This window comes from Schistocerca serialis, chromosome 1 (genome assembly GCF_023864345.2).
Source record: "Schistocerca serialis cubense isolate TAMUIC-IGC-003099 chromosome 1, iqSchSeri2.2, whole genome shotgun sequence".
Taxonomy (NCBI): Eukaryota; Metazoa; Arthropoda; class Insecta; order Orthoptera; family Acrididae; genus Schistocerca; species Schistocerca serialis.
This window is the reverse complement of record NC_064638.1, coordinates 819052790-819077475: the sequence shown is the minus strand read 5'-3', so window position 1 is coordinate 819077475 and position 24686 is coordinate 819052790. Positions and strand designations below refer to the sequence as shown.

The 24686-nt window shown below is 43.1% G+C and overlaps 1 protein-coding gene across 4 annotated transcripts in view; it reads right to left on the bottom strand.

The window, feature by feature from the left end:
* LOC126484308 (glutamine synthetase 2 cytoplasmic) overlaps nt 1–24686 on the bottom strand; it is a 444933-nt gene that overhangs the window by 141513 nt on the left and 278734 nt on the right. Inside the window, exon 1 of one of the 4 annotated variants that reach the window (XM_050107763.1) lies at nt 2501–2640. The exons of the other annotated variants lie outside the window; for them this stretch is intronic. The gene's annotated coding sequence lies outside the window, so the exon portion shown is untranslated. Of the gene's footprint in view, nt 1–2500; nt 2641–24686 lie in introns of those variants that run through there. 4 annotated transcript variants of the gene reach the window in all.

Below are 24686 nucleotides of genomic sequence, written 5' to 3'. Positions count from 1 at the left end.
CGGAGGTCATCAGTCCCCTAAAACTTAGAACTTCTTAAACGTAACTAACCTAAGGACATCACACACATCCATGCCCGAGGCAGGATTCGAACCTGCCACCGTAGCAGCAGCGCGGTTCCGGACTGAAGCGCCTAGAACCGCTCGGCCACATCGACCGGCACTGGGGGGAGTGAAGCTGAGGGTGGTGCTTGGGTAAATCGTCCTGTGTCGGCACTGTAGATCAGAGTGTTCGGTCTGAAGACTGGCCACACACTGTAGCAAAACAAAAGCTGAGAAACTCATCGACTGACAAAGATGTCGTGCGACATCCGCATAGAACCGCTGACGAACAACCAATGAAGAAACAGATCGACCGAAAAAGGAAAAGATGTCGGTAGAACTCTTGCGATACGCTAAGGTTCCAGATCAGAGTTCTGGTCGGTCACAAAGTTTTAATCTGATATCGAGTTCCATGATACTAATGCAATGGAGAAATATAACTGAATGACAACACATGCTTCTGAGGCAGAGTGAAAAAATGTGGGTCTTTCAGATTTGTGCCGGGGTGGCCGAGCGGTTCTAGGCGCTACAGTCTGGAACCGCGCGACCGCTACGGTCGCAGGTTCGAATCCTGCCTCGGGCATGGATGTGTGTGATATCCTTAGGTTAGTTAGGTTTAAGTAGTTCTAAGTTCTAGGGGCTGATGACAGAAGTTAAGTCCCATAGTGCTCAGAACCATTTGAACCATTTTTTTTTCAAATTTGTGATATTACTGGCACAGAGCATCAATGATAAATTTTAGCTACACAGCGTATTTTAAGTCACCACTCTTAAATAGTTTAATGGGTACACCGATTACCAATGACAGTTCATTATCAACGGTAGTAGCCTCATGGAAATGTTTGACGTAGACATTGGCTACCTAGTGTTAATTGACTACTGACAGTGGCTAGTCAGTTTAAGCCATTAAAAATTTCAAGTGAGCACTGATAAATTTTAGGATATTTTAATCCAACCTTTATGGTGGAATATCATTCAATGTCAGAAAAAAAGGACGATGTAGTGGATTCGGAGATTAGAATACAACACGCGAAGAAAAACCAGTTGCAGCTTCCAAACGCTGAAAATACGTCAACTTATATCATGACGTATAGTCAACGTTGACATCGACTTACTGGAAGCTATGTCCTTTTGGTTTAAAAGATAGGCAGAGGAATCCTGAGAATGACCGATTATATACTCAAGCGTGTATCTGCCAATAAGCGCATATTCAAACGTGCGTGTTCCCAATCGTATGCATTAGTTACTAGCGGGCAGCGTTAATTTCGTGCGTTGCAAGTCCACATAATTTATTATTTACCCTTTAAACACGTGACGCGATAATGTGTGGTCCATTGTATTTCATACGGCTTCAGGAGGTTCAGATTGCAAAATGGAATGTTATAGTTCGGAGTAGGTATTAAAATCCATGGAGAAGAAACAAAAACTTTGAGGTTCGCCGATGACATAATTCTGTCAGAGACAGCAAAGGACTTGGAAGAGCAGTTGAACGGAATGGACAGTGTCTTGAATGGAGGATATAAGACGAACATTAACAAAAGCAAACAAGGATAATGGAATGTAGTCGAATTAAGTCGTGTGATGCTGAGGGAATTAGATTAGGAAATGAGACACTTAAAGTAGTAAAGGAGTTTTCCTATTTGGGGAGCAAAATAACTGATGATGGTCGAAGTAGAGAGGATATAAAATGTAGACTGGTAGTGGCAAGGAAAGCATTTCTAAAGAAGAGAAATTTGTCAACATCGAGTATAGATTTAAGTGTCAGGAAGTCGTTTCTGAAAGTATTTGTATGGAGTGTAGCCATGTATGGAAGTGAAACTTGGACGATAACTAGTTTGGACAAGAAGATAATAGAAGCTTTCGAAATGTGGTGCTACAGAAGAATGCTGAAGATTAGATGGGTAGATCACATAACTAATGAGGAGGTATTGAATAGAATTGGGGAGAAGAGGAGTTTGTGGCACAACTTGACTAGAAGAAGGGATCGGTTGGTAGGTCATATTCTGAGGCATCATCAAGGGAGCACCAATTTAGTACTGGAGGGCAGCGTGGAGGGTAAAAATCGTAGAGGGAGACCAAGAGATGAATACACTAAGCAGATTCAGGAGGATGTAGGTTGCAGTAAGTACTGAGAGATGAAGAAGCTTGCACAGGATAGAGTAGCATGGAGAGCTGCATCAAACCAGTCTCAGGACTGAAGACCACAACAACATTTAGCATGGAGCTGTTAGTGGATTAGCCACTTCTGAAAATGGCAATCAGTGGCCGAAAAGCGTAATGTAGACATCGTAGTTACAATGTCATCTTGACGTATTAAAGAATTACACACACATTTATAAGGCCGCATACTTCCGTTAGTCCACGTGTCAGTCGCAAGTCCAGATAACGACGCTGAGGTAGTGTAGAGCGAGCCGCCACAGCTTTGGTCCAGGCGAGCGGCACTCTGCCACGTGATGCTTACCTGGCTGTGGAGGAGAGACAGACAGACAGGCAGGCAGGCAGGCAGACGGACGGACGGACGGACGGAGCTGCGCTGCGCTGCGCGGCGTGGCGGGCGAGGTCGCGGCTGCGCTACGACTGACGCAAGGCGAAGCGAGCAGCGAGTAGTGAGCCCGCACTCGCGGTCACAGCTGGCGGCTGGCCGCGGTTGCCGCTATCGCCAGATAGCCAGCCGCGTGTTTACTGGCTAAGCACGCCGCGCCGAGCGCCGGGCTCACTCACCGCCTTCTATTCCGTCCTACTCTGCTCTCGTGTCGTACGCTTCCATCCTCTCGAGCTGTCTAACACCCCCAGTACATGCCATCTCGCTTGGGAGACGTCTGTTATTGGGTGGGTTCAAAATGGGGGGGGGGGGGGGGCGGGGGGAGTGGAAGTCCGGCAAAAATCTCACCAAATCTCATTTAAGGCGGGAGGGCAATGAAAATCTCACGTCATCTTTGTAATTCGAGAATATACATCTCTAGCTTAGCGCCCGCTGCTTCGCTCTACATTTATACTCCGCAAGCCACCCAAAGGTGTGTGGCGGAGGGCACTTTACGTGCCACTGTCATTACCTCCCTTTCCGGTTCCAGTCGCGTATGGTTCGCGGCTAGAACGACTGCGGGAAAGCCTCCGTGCGCGCTCGAATCTCTCCAATTTCACATTCGTGATCTATTCGGGAGGTGTAAGTAGGGGGAAGCAATATATTGGATATGAAACTTCCTGGCAGATTAAAACTGTGTGCCGGACCGAGACTCGAACTCGGGACCTTTGCCTTTCGCGGGCAAGTGCTCTACCAACTGAGCTACCCAAGCACGACGCACGCCCCGTCCCCACAGCTTTACTTCTGCCAGTAACTCGTCTCGTACCTTCCAGATTTTACAGAAGCTCTCCTGCGAACCTTGCAGAACTAGCACTACTGAAAGAAAGGATATTGCGGAGACATGGCTTAGCCACAGCCTGGGGGATGTTTTCAGAATGAGATTTTCACTCTGCAGCGGAGTGTGCGCTGATATGAAACTTCCTGGCAGATTAGCTCAGTTGGCAGAGCACTTGCCCGCGAAATGCAAAGATCCCGAGTTCGAGTCTTGGTCCGGCACACAGTTTTAATCTGCCACGAAGTTTCATGTCAGCGCACACTCCGCTGCAGAGTGAAAATCTCATTCTGGAAATATATTGGATACCTCATCCAGAAATGCGGCCTCTTGAAACCTGGACAGCAAGCTACACCGCGATGCAGAGCGCCTCTCTTGAAGAATCTGCCACTTGAGTTTGCGAAACATCTCCGTAACGCTATCACGCTTACCAAATATCCCTGTGACGAAACGCGCCGCTCTTCTTTGGATCTTCTTTATCTTCTCCGTCAACCGACCTGGTACGGATCCCACACTGATGAGCAATACTCAAGTATAGGTCGAACGAGTGTTTTGTAAGCCACCTCCTTCGTTGATGGACTACATTTGCTAAGACTCTCCCAACGAATCTCAACCTGGTACCCGCCTTACCAACAATTAATTTTATATGATCATTCCACTTCAAATCGTTCCGCACGCATACTCCCAGATATTTTACAGAAGTAACTGCTACCAGTGTTTGTTCCGCTATCATATAATCATACAATAAAGGATCCTTCTTTCTATGTATTCGCAATACATTACATTTGTCTATGTTAAGGGACAGTTGCCACTCCCTGCACCAAGTGCCTATCCGCTGCAGATCTTCCTGCATTTCGCTACAATTTTCTAATGCTGCAACTTCTCTGTATACTACAGCATCATCCGCGAAAAGCCGCATGGAACTTCCGACACTATCTACTAAGTCATTTATATATATTGTGAAAGGCAATGGTCCCATAACACTACCCTGTGGCACGCAACGCTAGCGTTGACTGAACGGTCTGCACATTTTTTTTTAGTAGAATTTTTATGTTCACAAAATGCAACACCCAAACTTTCCATGCTAGATAAGGCCATAGAAGCATGTCTTTCCCCGAATGAAATTCTGACTAGAAAGATGTTCTGGTAGCTGGAGTCCGAGGTTCATACCTTTTGCGTTCTTGTGATGGTATTTCCATAGATTCTTCATCCCCCATCCCATATTTCTTTATGTATAACCGAGAAGTGAAATACCATTTTTCATATATATATATATATATATATATATATATATATATATATATATATATATATACTTTTAATGTAACGAAATATTGTCTTAAAAATTTTCGTCCCTTGTTTTATCCCCTTAGTGGGAGAATTTCCAAAAATGCTGAGAAACCAAATTCATATTTTCGTAGTTTTAGCTTCAAAACTGTCTTAATAGCAACATGTTTTCAAAAAACTTTCATCCCCTATTTCACCCTCTTAGGGGTGCAATTTCGAATCATTCCATCTTAAAACACGTCTCCAGTATAAGATCAACAACCTCTATAAATTTCAGGTTTCTGTTCTCGTGGTTTGAACTGGGCAATGATGAGCCAGATAGTCAGTCAGTCGGGACAGCGCCTTTTACACACAGACATTTTGACGGATAGTACGAAGTGCACCACCAATCTTTATGGCCTCTCTGAACTGATCGCTTTACAAGTGTCCATGCCTGATATTTCCCGATTTGAAGCAAGTTCCGTCCAAGTGTTAGATGTCATTCTGGGAGTTCCCGCCGGCCGGGTGGCCGGGCGGTTCTAGGCGCTACAGTCTGGAACCGTGCGACCGCTACGGTCGCAGGTTCGAATCCTGCCTCGGGCATGAATGTGTGTGATGTCCTTAGGTTAGTTAGGTTTAAGTAGTTCTAAGTTCTAGGGGACTGATGACCTAAGAAGCTAAGTCCCATAGTGCTCAGAGCCATTTGAATTTTGGGAGTTCCCAACCGTGCAAAATAAAGTTGAAACAAAGTCCCTTGTCGTCAATAACGTTTTCAATTACAGCATATATCACATACACGAGCGTCTTAATGAAGGGCATAAGTCGATAATCCACAACAGTGTTTGCCGTACTATCTCACCCAAGTCGTACCAGAAACTAAGTTTAACGCCAAGGGATATTCTGCAACGCATATAAAGCCGATGTTATTGCATTCAACATGCATATGTATTGGTATCAGAACTTCTACAGTGCGTATGTTAGTCGACATGCCGACAAGATTCTAAACACACGCGCGAGCAAGAAGTTAAACGTTAGTGGAAGGATGCTAAGCTGAAGTTCACGGAAAAGAATTCCGTTCGTGAGCATATACATCAAGAGCCTGAAAACCTAAGTAATCACACAGTTCAAAGGAAGCTACAATTTGTCTTTCATCTGCGAAGTAAGAAAAAGGTTCAAGACATTTAATGCATATAATATATGAATAAAAGGACAATTTTCTCAGGATCCGTCAAAACGGTTAGCACTATTTTCGTCGAATCTTTCTGTCCATCTGTCTCCGTCTGTCTGTCGTGCGAATACAATGATATTAGCACCTTTAAAACAGTTTTTTAATCTCGTCTTAAAATAAACGTGGTTTGGTTAAACCATTTTCGCCGGTGCTTAAAAGAAAATATGTTTACGTGTTGTTACCCTTCTACAGCGTAAACCATCATGTGAGGAGGGGAGGCGGGTCCCACCAAATTTCGTCAAGGGGTCAGGGGGATTCAAATTTTAAAGGAAACCCCTCTCGTAATTAGTGGACGCTCCCTTAGTGCAGTCTGGGGGACACCGACTCATCAGACTTCTGACTAGTTTGATGCTGCCCGCCACTGTTTGCCGTTCGTTCTGTTTGAATCTTTTCGCTTCAGAATAGCTTTTTCCTCCAATATCATTAACTATTTACAATATATTTTGTAGCCAGTGCTGCACAGCTTCACTGCTTTCAAGTAATGGCTTCATGGAACGACAAAAACTGTTATAACACCATTTATTCACATACAACAACTTCCGTTCAAGCGACCATCTCAAGTCACGGAATAATATTACATAAAATTCAAACAACGTCCCATGGCGTCAATAACGTTTTCGATTACAGCATGTATCACATACACTAGCATCTTAACGAAGGGCATAAGTCGGTAGTCCACAATAGTCTTTACCGTCCTATCTCGCCCAAGTCGTACCATAAACTAAGTTTTACGCAAAGCGACCTTCGTTACACTTTATGCAGTGTTAATCAGAGACTTACGTACGCTCGACCGAATACAGTTCTCAGTAAATAAATGTTATTACACCAAGTTTTGAAGGTTTCATGAAGTTGTTCCATCAACCATTTGTTGGGACATACCTACAATTTTTGTCTCTACGGCTCTCTCTATTACCACTGATCTTATTCTTCGGCTTATTAACACATTTCCTACCATCATCTTCCTTCTACTAGATTTTTACAGAAATCCATCCATTCGCCGATTCTGCGGAGAACCATCTCATTTTCTGTTCGTTCACTTAACTGTTAGAATCCTTATCGTCATACCTGCCAACGCCTCAACTCTGTTCTTTTCCAGTTTTCCCAAGATCTATGACTCCATTCCGAACAATCGTAGAAATTTCTTCCACCAATTAAGGTCGATGTACTGGTAGACTTCGTTTGGCGAGAAATGCTCTTTGCTTGCACTACTTTTTATGTCGTCCTGGTTTCGTTCGTCTTTACCTCATCATTCCTTTTTTTTTTTCGCCGATCTTTCAAGAACGTGTAGTACTCAAAGTTCCTTCGAAGTTACCTTTCTTGTAGCTATATTTTCTTGTCCAACTTATGTAGCTGTCCTTTTCAGAGATGCCCATTCCTTCTGAAGTGAACTACCTGCTGTTACTGATTATCACATACGATTCTTCAGCATGTTAGTATCCCACTGCCCTGCACGTTGTTTGTTCCAGTCGATTCTCTTATACCTCTGATTGCAGCTTAGTATGATGAAGAATAGGACGAGTCATTATCTGTTCCGCGGTACGTCTTACAATCTAATGCCTTACTTCAGCGTCAATATCACCATGATTTAATCCAGTTGTCTCCTGCTATCCTTTTCGTAGTATAATACTTGCCCACATTTTTACGGCGCTTCCGGAAGACGAAAAAGAACGCTTGCGTGCTACGATTAAACCCTATTTGTCTGATAGTGCATAGGCTGAATATTAAACTTCAACGAAAGTAGGATGAATGTTTGAGTACTAGTATAGGCTGCCAAATGAAATGCACAGGTAGGTGCACATAATCACAACACTTAGCTCTGCCCCCCGGAACACATAAATAAATAAATAAATAAATAAATAAAATTACTTTCGCTGCATCTGAATGGAAATCCATTCCAAGTCCGTAGTCTTCCACGGGTAGTGGTTCAAGGTTCAAATGGCTCTGAGCACTGTGAGACTTACGAACCCGGGCGCGGGAAGAGAGAACGCTACCGCACGACCACGGGTAGTGTCAATTTGAATAATTGATTTCCCATTTTTGACCGCGTCGGTATTGTTTTATAATGATGTGGCCAAAACATAAGAAATGATTTTACTCCGTATACTCTACTACTTTTGTAACCAACCAAAGCAGTACTAAGAGAACGTCTGGAACTTTTGTTTAACTTCGTAACACCCCTCAGCGAATCTTTGTTCAAATGCACTAGGCTCTGAAGGTTGTGATATTAGTGACCAGGCAGGCCTTTGAATTTCGCGTTTACATTTTCGTAAGAGAAATTCAACGCATGTATTGTTTGAGTTGCTGAAATCTGTGTTAAGTTAAAAACGCATAACGCACCCCCCCCCACCCCCCTTATTTTTGAAGTGTTACATTCAAGAAAATACCACCTCTCTGCTGCACACATAATGCAGCTTTCACAGAGCTTTTGACTGCCGCAGAGGTACACGCGGGCCATACAGATAGACAGCTGGTCCGCCCACCACTGACGGGCCGTGTTCCTTCAGCCGTGCCCTTCCGGCCACCCCGCCGTACGCCTCTAATTAATCTGCGCAGATATGCAAATTGCTGGAACCGCAGCGCCGGCCGCAAACCCATTGATTTATCGGTACGAGTTTGTCCCTCGCAATTGAAACGGATGTGAAAATCAGGGACAGGTCGATGCAAATATTTATTGGAGATAACCGCTGAAACAGCTATACTTCCGGCGAACATTTTTTTGCTGTTGCCGTTTAAATATGTAGAGCTACATACACTGGACCAATTGTAACGCGAAACAAACACAGCACCCTCTGCCTGAAAATTACAACAGGCCCAGGAACAAAAAAGAGTTCGGAATAGACTACTCCGTTTGCTGTTCGACACAGAATTTTAACTTCAAGACACTGCAACAAATTCAGAGCCCTGAGGAACACCAACTACAGAAAGTGAAGAATATATATTTCTGTGTTGGCAGCTTAGTTATTTAGCAATTATCTGTGTCATCCCTAAATTTTACAGCATAAAATGTGTAGTGCATCTAACATACTATTTATATATTTTAACAACGCATATTTTAATAATTGTCTTTGAAAAGTAGAAAACCATTTTATTACAATACATCTGTTATTGAAATCTTGATTGCGGCTTCCTCCCTCCCATGTCAGTAGCGACAAACATTTTAAGACTTCCGAGCAGGCCTTCGGTATATGGTGTCACTAAAAGCTCCGACAAGAAAGTGATAAATGAAAGTGTGTTAAATTAGACCAGTGGTTTCCAACCAAGGGATAATTATACCCTGAGGGGTAAAATGCAGTTTTATGAGGGGTAAAAACTAAACGATTCGATTCTGTTTCAGTCACGAAACTAAATTATTTTCAAAATATCATTACTATTATCATAGTTTTGTAAGACTAATATTTATTATATTTGTTATCAATAATTACTGCGTTAATCCACTGTAGGTTACATGTTCCTCTCATAGCCCACCCTCTGGACACACAGGTTGTGCTTTTTCCCGTACACTGCTGATGATAGAAGTGAGACATATACGTAAAAAACGCTAAATATCTCAATAAAATGTCTTCTCCAAGTTTTAGATAGTACCTGCAGTCGTGCAGAAATTGCTTCATTACTCGCTTCGAAACAGATAAATTTAATTGATAGCGGGACACAACAGTAACTACATAACAACTACAATAGTCCTGTGCACATTATTATTATTATTATTAATATTATTATTATTATTATTATTATTATTTATTATTATTATTAGAGAGGTTAGACACAAAGCATTAACAGCCTGAACTTATCCAGTTTCTGCCAGTTCAGAAGTAAGGAGTGCAGAAATGAAGTGATATGCGGATTGTAAGTATAGTGCACACATCTGAACTTTAAATGGGGTTGCATTGTGCAAGTCAAGCAAGTGCCACAGTGGAGAGGAGTAATGCAGGGAAAGTATGTTTTATAACAATTGTATCCTCAATGCTGAAAAGTAGAAGTGCTCCAAGAAACTACTTTCATTCTACAGTTTACCTGCTAAAGTTGGTAATAATGCGGAGAAGGGGGTGGGTGGTAACATTCGGCTGGGGGGAGGGGAGGGGAGGGGGGGGCGGGATTGCTAGCTAATGTCTGACTCCACTCAGGGATAATGGCCTAAGAAACGCTGGGAACCAAGGAATTAGACTGTCAAAGTAATGTTTCGGTCAAGTGACAAAATTGGTTTTTCCTTAGCATGGCTTTAGCAAACTTTAGTAACTAGAAATCATTAAAATACTGCGTTCGTGACTGATAATGCACCAATAAATGCATTCCTGACTTGAAATTGTTATTGTCAGATTCTACCTAACACGTCATCGACCAACACTTGAACGGAAGAGTTTTTACTCTCCGACGGAGGAACATGCCAACATCCCGTATCTGGTTTATGGCGAGATTAGTGCAAAACAGACTATCTTCCGATCTCTAGCCATGCTGTCAAGTTTGTCCTTATCCTCGCCAGCAGTTCGTTACTCGTTTGATGAAGGGAAAACCCAACTGGGATGGCGATTCGACTGAGATATAGTGATGGCAAACTGCTCATTACAGCTACGTTTCCGCAAGAGCCGGCGTTCTATGAGCTAATGCGAGTTTGCCAAAGGCCGTTGTACGACCCGCTACTTGGTTCCTTCCCGATTTCGAAATTTCACATGACACGACTGTCTGGCGAGAGAAACGTTGCATTCCATTTGGCCACGAGACGTTTATAACGGAGCAGGAATTTGCATTCCGTTCTTGGCGAAGGTTGAATATAACCTTCCTCATGTTACGTTAAAAACACACAGTCTGTGCTGTGTACTGTCTTTACAGCTTTTCTTTAACGCTGTAGCAGAAAAATTCACCTCTAATGTTGTGACAATCGAGGTTGGGAATGGTAGTGTAGTAGTAAGACACTAGATTGGCATTCAGGAAGGCGATGATTCAAATGTCCGTCCAGCCATCCAGATGTAGGTTTCCCGTAAAATCCCTAGATCTTTTAACCTGTATTTCGAGTTGCCTTCTCCTAAACAGACACGGTCGGTACCCCGATGGTTTCTTCCCCAATCCAAGGCCGCGCTCCGTCTTTAATGAGTTCGATGACTAAGGGGCGCTACATCCTTATCTTAATTGTTTAATACCGTTACAACTGTGTTTATGAATGTTCAAAATTCTTCTCAATAATCGTACAGCGTCTGTACTCTAAGAACTATCGCGATCGTTTTGTCGGCTTCATTTGGTGCAAATATTTATGATATTTTCAATCGGGACACTATTTCGTATACACTCGATGAGCAGCACCCATTCCTACATCCAATGACGATTTGTAATCTGCTGACAGAAATAATGCTAAAATGTGAAAACAACGTGGAATAGGATGATTATGAAATTGAGTAGACGAGGTTCCGGAGTTCCTTTTTAGGGTCGAAGTTGCACCGAATTTTATGTAAAATTTTGCACCTCAATTATTTTCTGCTAATCAGTTTTAAAATTATTCGTAGCAGTGAAACTAAAATACAAGTGTATCAGCCACAAGTTCGAGGATTTGTTGACATTGTATTACTAGATATGGTCCTGTTATTAGACGGTATGTTCTCCTTGGTCTTGGGATGTGAGAATCTGTTGAGCGAGCCAACTAAGATGAGGACGTACGAGCATTTAGAATGTGGGACAAGACACATTATTTACATCAGTTGCTATTATATTAGTACAATGTTTTTGGGTAAGTGGCATTAACGAAATTTTCTACTTGTTATTAGTCGTCGCACATGAATTTGTTTCTTTTCCTTTGCCATGTTGCCTTGTGTTGCGCCGTACAGGAATTTATCATATAATTTTATGAAGTGGGTTATCTTATCACACTCTCTCCATCTACTGTTAAGATATATTTAACTTCCTGGAAGTTATTACGAGCAGCGTTCAATAAGTAGTATAACACTTTTTCTGAAAGCAGGTTAATTTTGTTCAGGATTGCAACACACCATATTATTCGCCACTCTTTTAGGCATAGAACCATATTTTTTCAACATAATTTCCATTTAGTGCGACAGTCTTACGCCACCTTACTGGGAGAGAGTGTATGCCAGCTCGCTACCACACTACTGGTCGATATCAGAGACAACGTCTTGCTGCATCAGTAGTCTCCCCACCATCCACGCACTGTTTCCCTCGGAGTGGATCCTTCATTGGACCAGTCTCGTTCCTTTTTAATCGTCTTCTATTAGGCGGTGAGAAACCCAGCGGCCACACACCTTTCCTTTGCGTACCCAAACACTGGTGAACGAGAGTGTACCAAGAGAGTCGTCCACTTGTGCAGGAAGGACTGTGCGGCTTATCCCGGCGGAGGTTCGAGTCCTCCCACGGGCATGTGTGTGTGTGTGTGTGTGTGTGTGTGTGTGTGTGTGTGTGTGTGTGTGTGTGTGTGTGTGTGTGTGTGTGTGTGTGTCCTTAGGATAATTTAGGTTATTTAGGTTAAGTAGTGTGTAAGCTTAGGGATTGATGACCTTAACAGTTAAGTCCCATAAGATTTCACACACACCGGAACATTTGAACTTATGCAGCGAGGTGTTTGTGATCCATCAATCACCTCGAATGCGAGTGTCCGCACGTTCAAGCATTGCAGGAGTCACAGCTGTGTGCGGCCGGTCGACACGCGAGAGATGTAGCAGGTTTGTGCGACCTTGTTGCGATAATGACAGACGCCTCACCCAACGACTCACCGTGCTCTTGTTCACTGCTAGGTCAACGTAGTCATTCTGCAAGCGTCTATAAATATCTGCAATGCTCTGGTTTTCTTCCAAAAGAAATTCCATAGCGGCTCTCTGCTTGAAACGCATCTTCGTTACAGACGCCATTTTGAAGGCTACGCATAGCAAAAATGGTTCAAATGGCTCTGAGCACTATGGGACTTAACTTCTGAGGTCATCAGACCCCTAGAATTTAGAACTACTTAAACCTAACCAACCTAAGGACATCACACACATCCATGCCCGAGGCAGGATTCGAACGTGCGACCGTAGCGGTCGCGCGGATCCAGACTGTAGCGCCTAGAACCGCTCGGCCACTCCGGCCGGCGCTACGCATAGCACCGACACCTATTGGAACTTCATGAATTTATAGCAGCTGAAACAGTGGTACTCCACGACGTCCCACAGCAAATTTCGTATTTTTTCAACCGAAAGTGACCAAGAAAAAAAAAGTGTTGCGCTACTTGTTGAACGCCCCCTCATATGTTCCTTTCAAAGAACTGGGGCAACACGATTTTTATGATGCCTAGATGTACAAGGTAAGAAATGAAGAGTTTCTCCGCAGAATGGACGTGAACAATTTACTTCGTACTACATGGATCTGAAGAGGCAAAACATTGTAGGGGAAAGGCAGAGATTAGAATTTATAAGGGGGGGTGGGGAGAGGTATCTCCACTTCCGGGATCCTTTGTTTACAATTTGGAAAATGTATTTTTATTTTAAGTTTGCGCCGCGTTCGCTGTCACCAAAGCCATCATTTAATCTATCGGGGAGTCTTGTGAGCCTCCTGTCTGACTCATGTATGCTTTCTAGTATGTGTTATCGTGTTTTCTGTTTGCTTATCATATTTTATGATGATAGGATAGGTGACCAACATAGCACTAACCTTAATGAACATGGAAAACCGCATAAAAGCCACACTCAGGCTGGGCGGTGAATAAAACCAACTATCGCAAATCCGCCGGGCAGATTCGACCCCGGTTAGAGCAGTAAATATGGATGTTGCAAATAAAGCTTCGACAAAGGCGATATAAACGATAAAACCAGTAGCGTATGCAAAACCAAAGGTGCCATACATTTGTACAAGAAACACTGTGGTTCGTAATTTATTTTGTGACGGCGGCCGGTGACACTTCGTACGCTCGTTTAGTTCGTCCATCTTCGTTAAAATGGATGTCCGTAATGACCCAAGTGTCGGCGTGGACATTAGGGCAGGATATATCCGGCTGATTTATGAGAGCGGCGGCGCGGCCTGGAAGGCCCAAAGCCACGCCCACGGCCCGCGACTCGCGGCGAGGCGAGCCACCGCCGCCGATGTATGCGGCGCGGCGCGTCAGCAGGGACGCCGGTGCCGGTGCCGAATACCATTAGCGATGACGCAACGCTGTCGCGCTCCGGGACTCCCCCACCTGCTCCCGTGGATCTCCTCTGCGGCGCACTTCTCCAGTCACCGAGAGATCGGGCGCCGTGTTCGAAACCCTGGACTCGCTTTCCGGAGGAGCTGAGTTATAGTGCGTGTCCATCCGTCAAAACGTATCTTCTCTCGGGCTCGACTAAAGAATTTTAGGTGAATCCCGGGATGTTCTGACAACAAGATCACGTGCTGATTTTACATTTACGTATACAAAAGCATGTATACGGCATTCCAGAATTAGTAACTGAAGCAGTTTAAAGTATGAGATTGTGGAAACAAAAACATTCAATTAAACACGGCTTCAAAAACTAGCGTTTTGGCGAATGTGTGCTTATGAGCCAACTGTGCAACAATCTACAGTAGGTTGCTCGAAGTGCGCATCTATAACGCACCATCATACGACAGAGTAGTGAGGGGATGACAATGCTTTCAGTGCACTGAAACGAATCTAAATAACGAAGAAAGAAGGGCAGACTATTTCTTTGTCAACAACTGTCAATCTTAAGATGCTCTGTTGCTCAAAGATCGAAGTATACCAACCGAATAGCGGGAAAAGTGGAAACCAGTCATGCGTTGACTTTCAGCATCTTGTGTGACATTCTGAACATGTTCGAAGTCCGCGGCGTTCCGCGGCTGTTCACACCCATTCAAGAGGCCGCCGAGCTAGAAAGCAGCACAAATGCTGGCAAGATGATGCTGAACCTTTTTTTTTTGGAACTACTATTGTTTTAAAGGATCATGTAGGGGGCGATAAAGTTTCCGTTCGAAGGCCGTACAATCCAGAATCGGTAAGCCAATCGGGCAAAATCGCCATAAGCATTGAGGCAATCATCCCACCGACGCATCAGGTTGAAGATACTGGTTTGGTAAAACTTCTCACTGAATAGATTAGTTTCATCACGGATATTGTCTAGAAATTTAAAGATTAGAATATACAAAACTATTATTCTACCGGTTACGCTGTATGGGTGTGAGACTTGGTCTCTCACTGCGCAAAATGAAAAGCCGTTTCGAGCATTTGAAAACAAAAACTGAGGAAAATTTTCGGAACAAAAAGGGATGACATTAGCGGAGAGTGGCGAAAGTTGCATAACGAAGAGATTCACGAACTCTATTCAAGCTATGACATAATCAGTATTATTAAATCACGTAGCTCGAATAGATGAGGGCAGGGCAGCGCGCAGAGTACTGATAGGGCACTTAAAGGGTAAACGTCCTGTGGGGGGACCGAGGCGTAGATGGGAGGACGATGTGAAGGCTGATTTGAGGAGCCTAAGTATTGACGGTGAATGGAAGGAAATAGCCGAAGACAGGGACATATGGCGAAAATACGTTGCTGCGGTAATGGACTCTCGAGTCCGGTATGACCAGTGAGAAGAAGAAGAAGAAGATTTGGTAAAACACCAGTCCAGAAGTCCGTGATTGACTGCCGCATATCCTCGTTCGACAGGAATCATCGACCCTTCAAGGCCTTTCGTAAGAAACGGAAGGCGTGATAATCGCATGGGCAGAGATCAGGACTACAGGACGGATGCTCAGGTGTCCCCCACTTGTCCATAATGGATGAGGCTGGTCTCCCAGATCAGCCGGCGTCTCGTGTCGAACCACAACCAGCACGGAACTTAGTGCGCCACTCCGCAACCATGGTTTTCGACCGACATGCTGTCTCATACACATTTTTCGTTCTCCGGCTGATGCCTATCGGTGTTGGGCCTTCAGCAGCCAAAGGAACAACAGCACGTTTGTTCTGTTTGGACCCATTTGGTGATAATGCCGCCATAGTCCACCTTACGGCATTTACCGCCAAAGGTCGGAAGTACGCGAATGCCACACTACTCTCTTGCCTGGAAGTCGATGCTTATACAGGGTGCTCTAAAACTCCTCTTACAAGCTTCTAGGTCTTGTAGAGGGAACTAAGTATACAATATTTCGAACTGGAACCTGTGGTGTCACCGCCAGACACCACACTTGCTAGGTGGTAGCCTTTAAATCGGCCGCGGTCCGTTAGTATACGTCGGACCCGCGTGTCGCCACTATCAGTGATTGCAGACCGAGCGCCGCCACACGGCAGGTCTAGAGAGACTTCCTAGCACTCGCCCCAGTTGTACAGCCGACTTTGCTAGCGATGGTTCACTGACAAATTACGCTCTCATTTGCCGAGACGATAGTTAACATAGCTTTCAGCCACGTCATTTGCTACGACCTAGAAAGGCGCCATTATCAATTGCTATTTATCTTGTGATGCATGTACCGTCAGACCGATGTTCACCAATTATGGATTAAAGTTAAGTATTCCAGAAGCTACGTACTATTTTTGCTACTATAAAGACCTTGTCCTGTTCCAGACCTCACGCGATCCTGCGTGAGCTTAAACGCGTCCCCTTCGGCCTCCCGTCCTAGTGGATTGGCTGTCTTGCCAGTCCACAAAAGAACCAATGTCCGGAAATGTACCGTATCCGTGCTACAACCGTTTGAAAACATGTTTGTTAGATATGTATGCAATAGGGTGCTCATGGTGGTGGTTGTGGTGGTGGTGGTGGTGGTGGTGGTGGGGGGGGGGGGGGGGTTATGTCGGATCGGCTGATGTCATTTGACGTCTGTCCATCTCTGACCTGGTTCGAACTTCATTCATGCGTCTGTGAGTGTTAGAGCAACATAGTTGAGGACACATTTGCAGAATATGCCGACATGATCCTTCTGTACGACGAAGCTCACGTTAACTGAAGAGCTGCTGATTGTATTTATCAAGATAGTTACCCACAACGTCCGACTTCATCGCATACCCTTTTCGCCACAATTAGTAAACGTCTTGGAGAAAGGGGGTAGCTTCACCGTCAGCAAGCGTGACTGTGGTGCTTCAAGAAGAAGCTGTACACCCGAACTGGAAGAGACGGTATTGCACCACGTTGAAGCGAACACGTCAAGTACACTAGCAGTTGCGCGTGCAATGTATGTTGCTCCCAGCACCGTTTGGTATGTTCTGGATGACCAACAACTACATTCACACCGCCTCCGGAGGATACAGCCACTAATGCCAACCGATTTTGCACAACTATTAACTCTCATTTTTGTTTCTTTGGTTATTAATGAAAGCAACTGTAAAACAAGTGATGTACTGGATTACGGCTAATAAATTACTCAAAGTGGTCGCGTTACCAAGGTGTTTTCAAATGGTTGCACCATGGAAACGGTACATTTCTGGATATCTGCTCAGTCCCTCCACAAGTGCTAGAAGGGTAATGTTTGACCACCACGTATATCCGCATCGGAGTCGCGCTACGTTGCAGATGCGGTGCAGCAACGCCCTAAGGCGGAAAATTTTTGATCGCCCCTTATACTATCAAAATATACTAAAGAGATCACGGAAGACTGTCCATCGAGATGCTTTTGCTCCGCGACAAACCATCCACTTCACTCTGCACAAGACAGTCACAGGTACCGCTTCTTTGTGTTATCAGATTTTGCCTCATCCAGATATTCTCCTGCTATGGCACCCACACATTCCTTCCTCTATCGACCACTGAATGACGAGGAGATTATTTTCGATGTGGAACGTTTTCTGAACAGACAAAATGTCTTTCTTCTACAAGCAAGCCTCTCCATCAAGGCATCATCCGCTGGGAGAAGTTCGTCTCAGTGAAGGGCAATATGTAGAGAATTAACATCACCGAAATCTGTAGATCCAAGTTCAGTATTTTTCTAGAATTTCATTTTCTTTTCTAAGATGTTCTCCCCCTTTCCACAACACATATCTCAAGTACACATCACATTAAGTGGGGGAGGTAAACTTGAAATCTCTAACGAGAGTTTTTCATAAGCAAATCTGTCAGCAGTAAATTTCATTGCGAGAGTATTGAAATTTCCTACTTATCTGTCTCTCCGGCAACTCGTCGGAAACAAAAGGAAACAAAAGCTTTCTTTGAAGCGCTGAACTACCCCAACAATAGATCGTACCGCAGCAAACCACTTGTTACCTCCGTCCTAAAACCACCTCCTCGCCAGAGGAACACTGCTGGGATATTAGTTTTCACTCTGGATCGGTTTCTAAGTTAGTCTATATCAGAGCTATTACCAATCAAATCTAATCTCTTTAAAGTCAGTACCGCCGCTAGACTTTTTTTATTTGCAGTGTTACATTTACACGATCATGTTTTCGGCTTCAAAGTGCGATTATCAAGTTGTTTTTTTTTTTTTTTTTTTTTTTTTTTTTTTACAAGTGTTATACAGTCCCTAAGATGGCATACTGTCTTATTTAAAATACACTATTAGACACCTTGTCTAAGGGTCGATATTTCTGGTAAAGCCTACTGCTATGTTTTACCACTGAGTATACCATCTTGACTGCTTTGTTTTAGCACTGAGTATACCATCTTGACTGACATTCAGTCAAGATGGTATACTCAGTGATAAAACAAAGCAGTAGGCTTTACTAGAAATATAGACACTTGACAATGTGTCTAATAGTGTATTTTAAATACGACAGTATGCCATCTTAGGCACTGTATAACACTTGTAAAAAAAACTCTTGATAATGGCACTTTGAAGCCGAAATCATGATCGTGTAAATGTAATACTGCAAATAAAAAACAGTATAATGGCGGTACTGACTTTAAAGAAATATATTATGACTGTGGCCCCACATTATGTAAAAAATTATTAAATCTAATCTCCACTCTGCTCCGAAGCGACCCAGCTGCACAGTTCTACTCTAGGGAAAGTTTACTTTCTGTGGACAGTGACCTGCTCGCCGAAGCGAGCGATGCGCGCGGCCCCGCTGGTAGCGGGACATGTCCAATATTTAACGAACAGCTGGGCGGACGTAATGCTGTTAGTCAATTAGCCAGCGCTCTGTTGATTACCGCAGCAAAGCCAGCGCAATCTCGCTCATTGTGAGCCGGCCGCACCAGCGGTACCAACATATGCGACACACAGCACGCACACAGCCGGTTTCATGATTTTGCGGATCGCATCTGTAGCCGCGTGCCTTCATTACTACTGTAATCCGCAATGCAGTCCGATCGGAAGTTATGATTCGTTTTTCGTGAGGATGACTGAAGTCTGAACGAAATCATACAAGGAGAAAGGAAGTGATCGTTGTGAATGCTCGTATATATTTGTCAATGTTTCAAAAGAGACGACAAAATAACGCAGCAGGAGAGGAACTTTTTCAGCCGACTTATGAAATGCTTAACACCTCTGAAGAGAAAATTAGATCATATTATTGTCTTAAGGGCAAACTTTAATGTCAATAACAAATAATTTTTGTAAAACACTGCTCTATAAGCAATACATACAAATCATTTGTATACTATTTTTAAGAAGCTCTTTGAACTCCTGTCGTCAGGCTATAGTTGGGAGAGAGTTTTACGCTTCTTCCGGGTAAGAGGCCAAGTGACTAGCATGTGCCAGTGAAGTACAGTTGGATGTCGCGAATGACCAATATCGGAGTGTGTAAAGGTGATTCGTGCTCTAGGTTTCACCTATAACAAATAACTCAATGTCTGGGTACAATTAATGATGAATATCAAATTGTATAAGTGTTTGAGGTAATGCTAACAGGTAAACCTATCCAAGGAATACGCTTCAACTTTGATCGGATTTGAATTTTAGTGCAGAGCAAAATAAGACTTTTTATACGTGCCCATGCGGGCGTTAGTGGATGAAATACTCCTTTTAAAAATGTGAATTTAATATTTCTGAATGAATACCTTCACAACGGCAACAGACATAAAAAAAGAACTTTAAATAAAAGTTCTATGTTTTTAATGTAAGCTATAACTAAACCCAAATTTGTCGAAAAAGTAATTTTTTTTCGATGTCCCCTCCACCGCCACTATTTTGTTTTTCATTCAGAAATTTGGCCGACAGCAAAAGGTAGTGCATCGAAAATACCAAATTCAATCGTATATTATGAAATGGTATTTCAATGTCATATTTGCCAGAAATAAGCTAGATACATATCTATATCACTGTACGCGCTCTCGATGTGTGTCTGCTTCAATGCCAATTGTCTTATCGGATTGTTTTTTAAGTCTCTTCCAGATAAATGTGTTATAAATGTATATTCTACATATGTTGTTCTACATATATACTTTCTTTTAATTTTATGAGATATAAAGTGTCTTGTATTTGTGTTTTCTTTTTACATTTCATGTTATACTTTTATTTTCAAGTAGCAGTTATATTTGAAACTATTTGTACATTATTGTTTTAAATCTGTACAATAATGAAAAAGACTCAGAAGTTTTCGAGCCAGAAAATGTTGAATGCTCTTGGATATAGAGATATTTCTAGTTTATTACTGACAAACGCATCCTTGGAATACCACTTCATCATGTGAGACAATTTGGTATTAGCGATGTTATGCGTTTTGCTGTTAGTCAACTGTCGGAATGAAAAACAAAATAGTGAGGGAGAGCGCATTTAAAAAATGACGTTTTCAGCAAATCTCGATGCCCTGTTGTAGCGTACATTAAAAACCGTAGGATTTTTATTTAAAGTTTTTTTTATATCTGTTGCCGTTCCGAGGTTATTCATTCAGAAACATTAAACTCAATTTTTTTTTTCGTGGGTATGTTTTACACACTTAACGGCCGTATGGGCACGTATGAAAAATGTAATTTTGTTCTACAATGCAACATATTCAAAGCCGATCAAAGTCTAAGTGTAGCTCTTGAGTAGATTTACTTGTAAGAGGTAAAAAATTGTAACTCCTAGAAAGAAGCACCATTGTAAATAGATATAAGCAGATTATGATCCAGATTATTATGATAAATAACCTCTGTACAAAAACATATACTCTGCGGAAGACATACAACATCTCTGAGACTAAATCTAAACACATCTTTGTAGTTGTTTGTTGATTTAAGTTTATTATTGATGTAGACTGTGCACAGAAAATTGTGTTTGATATTTAATATGTGTGAGACCGAGCACAAATGGTCCGTAACAAAACTGTAAGTACAAGTTTTTCCAAATTTCGCCACTAATTATACCTGTAATCAACTAGAAATTGCACATTTTTTCTATACTGCGGTGAAGTCAACAAAACAGAACTTCACACATCAAAAACACTGCGTAAAATGGCATAATACACAGAGAATTACGCACTTGAAAATGGGAATCATTTCGCGAAAGGCTACGTGCAAAACAAAGAAAAGATGTGACTGGTATCAGGAAAGTTATTTATAAACAAAACCAGTTATCACAGTAGAAGTTTTCACAAACCATTTCTAATGCATCAAATCAGTCTTGTTGTTATTGTTGACAAAGACCCTCCCACTCAGACTGAAGCGCTGCTTTTACATGTGAGAATATTCTTTAAGACACTCTCTTGAGTGAGGACAAACAATCACCAAAATAATACAGAGTTGTTTTTGTACCTTTGCTTTTTCAGCGAATATTGGAACAGAGAGAAACCAACTATTTCCCAACTCTACACCAGACTGTATGATCATAAAAATTTGCACGTTATATAAGCACGCATAAAAGTGTTTACACGGTTCAACTCTTATCTCAAGAAGTTTTCTACAAAGTAATCAGACGAATTTGTGTCTTGTCTCCAGCACTCAGTAACACTTGCTCCATTATTATGACTCGGAAATAAGTACTGTTTTTCAAAAAATTAGACAGGTTGTCTTTTGTTGCAAGTCTACGTGACTACGAAATACCCTCAAGATCCTCTACCAGGTACGATATGTAATAACTCTTACCCGGACCAACTGCGCTCCACATAAAATTTCATAATTTTTGCTACTTAGAATGTGGAACAGATCGAAAAGCCAAGTCATTTAAGAGCTCGCGATAAAGCACATTTCTTGTTTCTGCCTACGGCTATCAGAAACGAGAATATTCGGTATGTCAGAAACGGCACGCATGTTCCTCTTATCTGTATGCTGATAACATGCCAACGATACGTGTGTAACGACGAAACGTGCGCTCGACGCTGGAGAGGGCGATTAACTCGGATGAGACTTTATCTGAAATTCTAAAGCAGTCGACAAACGCTCAGCTCCCGTCAATTTCAGCAATTCTAATTGAGCTTACTGGAGAGATTTTGAAGTGATCGGACAGAGTTTGTACCTTTTACTGTCGAAAAGGCTTTGGCGTGGTAACCTGACAATTGAGGTTTAATTCCACGCACAGACGGAGTAGGCTGTAAAGATAAGCGGTTTATTTTGTTCACCTAACTTTATCGTCGTGTTTACTGAAATACGGATTCGTAACAGAACAAAGGCAATCAAAATGAATAGAGGTACAGCTGCGCTGTATAGAGTTTGATGATATAGCAAGGGAGTTTTGAAGAAAAAATGATAGATTGCTGAAACTGTTGGCTAGTGTGGATAAATATTAACAAAATGGCTCTGAGCACTATGGGACTTAACGTCTGAGGTCATCAGTCCCCCAGAACTAAGAACTACTTATACCTAACTAACCTAAGGACATCACACACAACCATTCCCGAGGCAGGATTCGAACCTGCGACCGTAGCGGTCGCGTGGTTCCAGACTGTAGCGCCTAGAACCGCTCGGTCACCCCGGCCGGCCAATATTAACAAAAAAGAACAGTTAATAAATGTAAGGATGAGGATGTAATTCTCATCTCGAGTCTACTGCTCCATAGAGGAAGAAGACGGGAAGTGAGTGAGCAGTTGCGGCGAAAATGTGGGTACATCTACATTTATACTCCGCAAGCCACCCAACGGTGTGTGGCGGAGAGCACTTTATGTGCCACTGTCATTACCTCTCTTTCCTGTTCCAGTCGCGTATGGTTCGGGGGAGGAACGACTGCCGGAAAGCCTCCGTGCACACTCGAATCTCTCTAATTTTACATTCGTGATCTCCTCGGGAGGTATAAGTAGGGGGAAGCAATATATTCTATACCTCATCCAGATACGCACCCTCTCGAAACCTGGACAGCAAGCTACACCGCGATGCAGAACGCCTCTCTTGCAGAGTCTGCCACTTGAGTTTGCTAAACATCTCCGTAACGCTATCACGCTTACCAAATAACCCTGTGACGGAACGGTATTGCGGAGTCACCTCGACAGTCTCTACGATGAGAAGGAAATCAACTGGGAGAAAGAGAAACTCGTCAATAAAATATAAAGCAGAAAGATGAAACTCGTATAAATGAAATCCCACGTTTAATGTTTCTCCCTCAAGAGCGCGTCACTAATCTCACGCGTTAGGAGTGGACTCTTTAAGAGATTAGCGATGGCTTCCTGAAAGAAACTTAGCTATCCGTCTAGAATAATGGTAACGATATTTACAGTTGTCATCGTAGGGACGAACCGTGCTGTAAGAAGTCTTTTAGATGAATCCTGAAAAGTTTCAGTTGGATTCGTTTCAGTGAAGAACACTGGCTCTAAAAAAAAATTCACTGCAATTCAATATATCTCGCAGAAATGACTGTGCTTGGAGGATGTTTTACAGTGTATGTAGGACATCCACCTCTAACTAATCGTCATATCTGCTGGGTAAACAGTAACAATCTGTGTGAATAATCTTTCCATATTCCAGTACTGACGGGTTTTCAGCGCAGTAAGTTACCAGTAGACTTTTATTGCGAAGAGATGAGATAGCGCACTTTTCCTTGCTAAATTCACGCGCAGAGCACTGTACGTAATTCTGACGCCAGTAGAAGAAATGCGGACGCGCGAAAAGAAATAAAAGGCTAAAAATCCGAGAAATTAGTCTGCAGGGCGACTGTACACATTCTGGTTGTTTTGTTTTGAGCTTTCCTCCGCTGTTGCTAACGTGAGAGAAAAGGCCGCATTAGGCGACATGCTGCCCACTGCTCTCGTAAATCGTCGCAACGCCCGCAGAAACCTGCAAAATGTATGGAGCCTGACTGCCCGCCGCCACGGGTCTCCTGTCCCAGGGCCACAACGTACGCGCTTTGTGGCACTCGTGTAGAGGACGAACAAACGCTGCCAGGATACAGCTGTGTGCGTGTGTGCGTGCGCGCGCGTGTGCATGTTTCTTCATAATTGAGTTCAGCTGATGCTGGATCGATTGTGCAACTCTGTATCGTGTGTTTCCTAGGAATGATTTTGCACAATAAGTCCGGAGGCCGTATTTGTTTTTATTCTCTCAGAAAGAGACGAAGATGTGAGGACCACAGTAACATGCGTTTAGCTCAACAGTTAAAGATTAGGAAAGACGAAATATCTCTATCATCTTTCATTCCCTTTGTGTTGCAATGCTGGGAGAGCTGTCATCTATAGCTATTCATCGCGTTGGCTATCTTGCTTGTTTTTTCCTGTTTTTCTTCTTCTTTGGTTAGATACTTTAATCCCACACCGCTCAGCATCGCGTCCCTTTCCTTCTGTAGTACACTGCACATTAGTTTGCTCAACTTTTAAAAACGCTTACATGTTACGTCACCTTTTCCTCCAGCGCCGTCACCCCGTTTTCCGCTTCGTCGTCGATGTTTTTAGGAAGCCGTCTCGGCTGCCTGCGCAATGGCATTTTCCGCATCACCTTCCGTGCTAGCAGTGTGTGGTAACGACGTACGCCACTCTGAACTGGAACGAGGCTGCACCTACACACCTGAACAACTTACGAGGGCCGTTTGAAAAGTCCGCGCAAAATCAGAGAGAGGCACCACCGGCGTGTATCGAGGTCATATTTACTTAGTAGCATCTT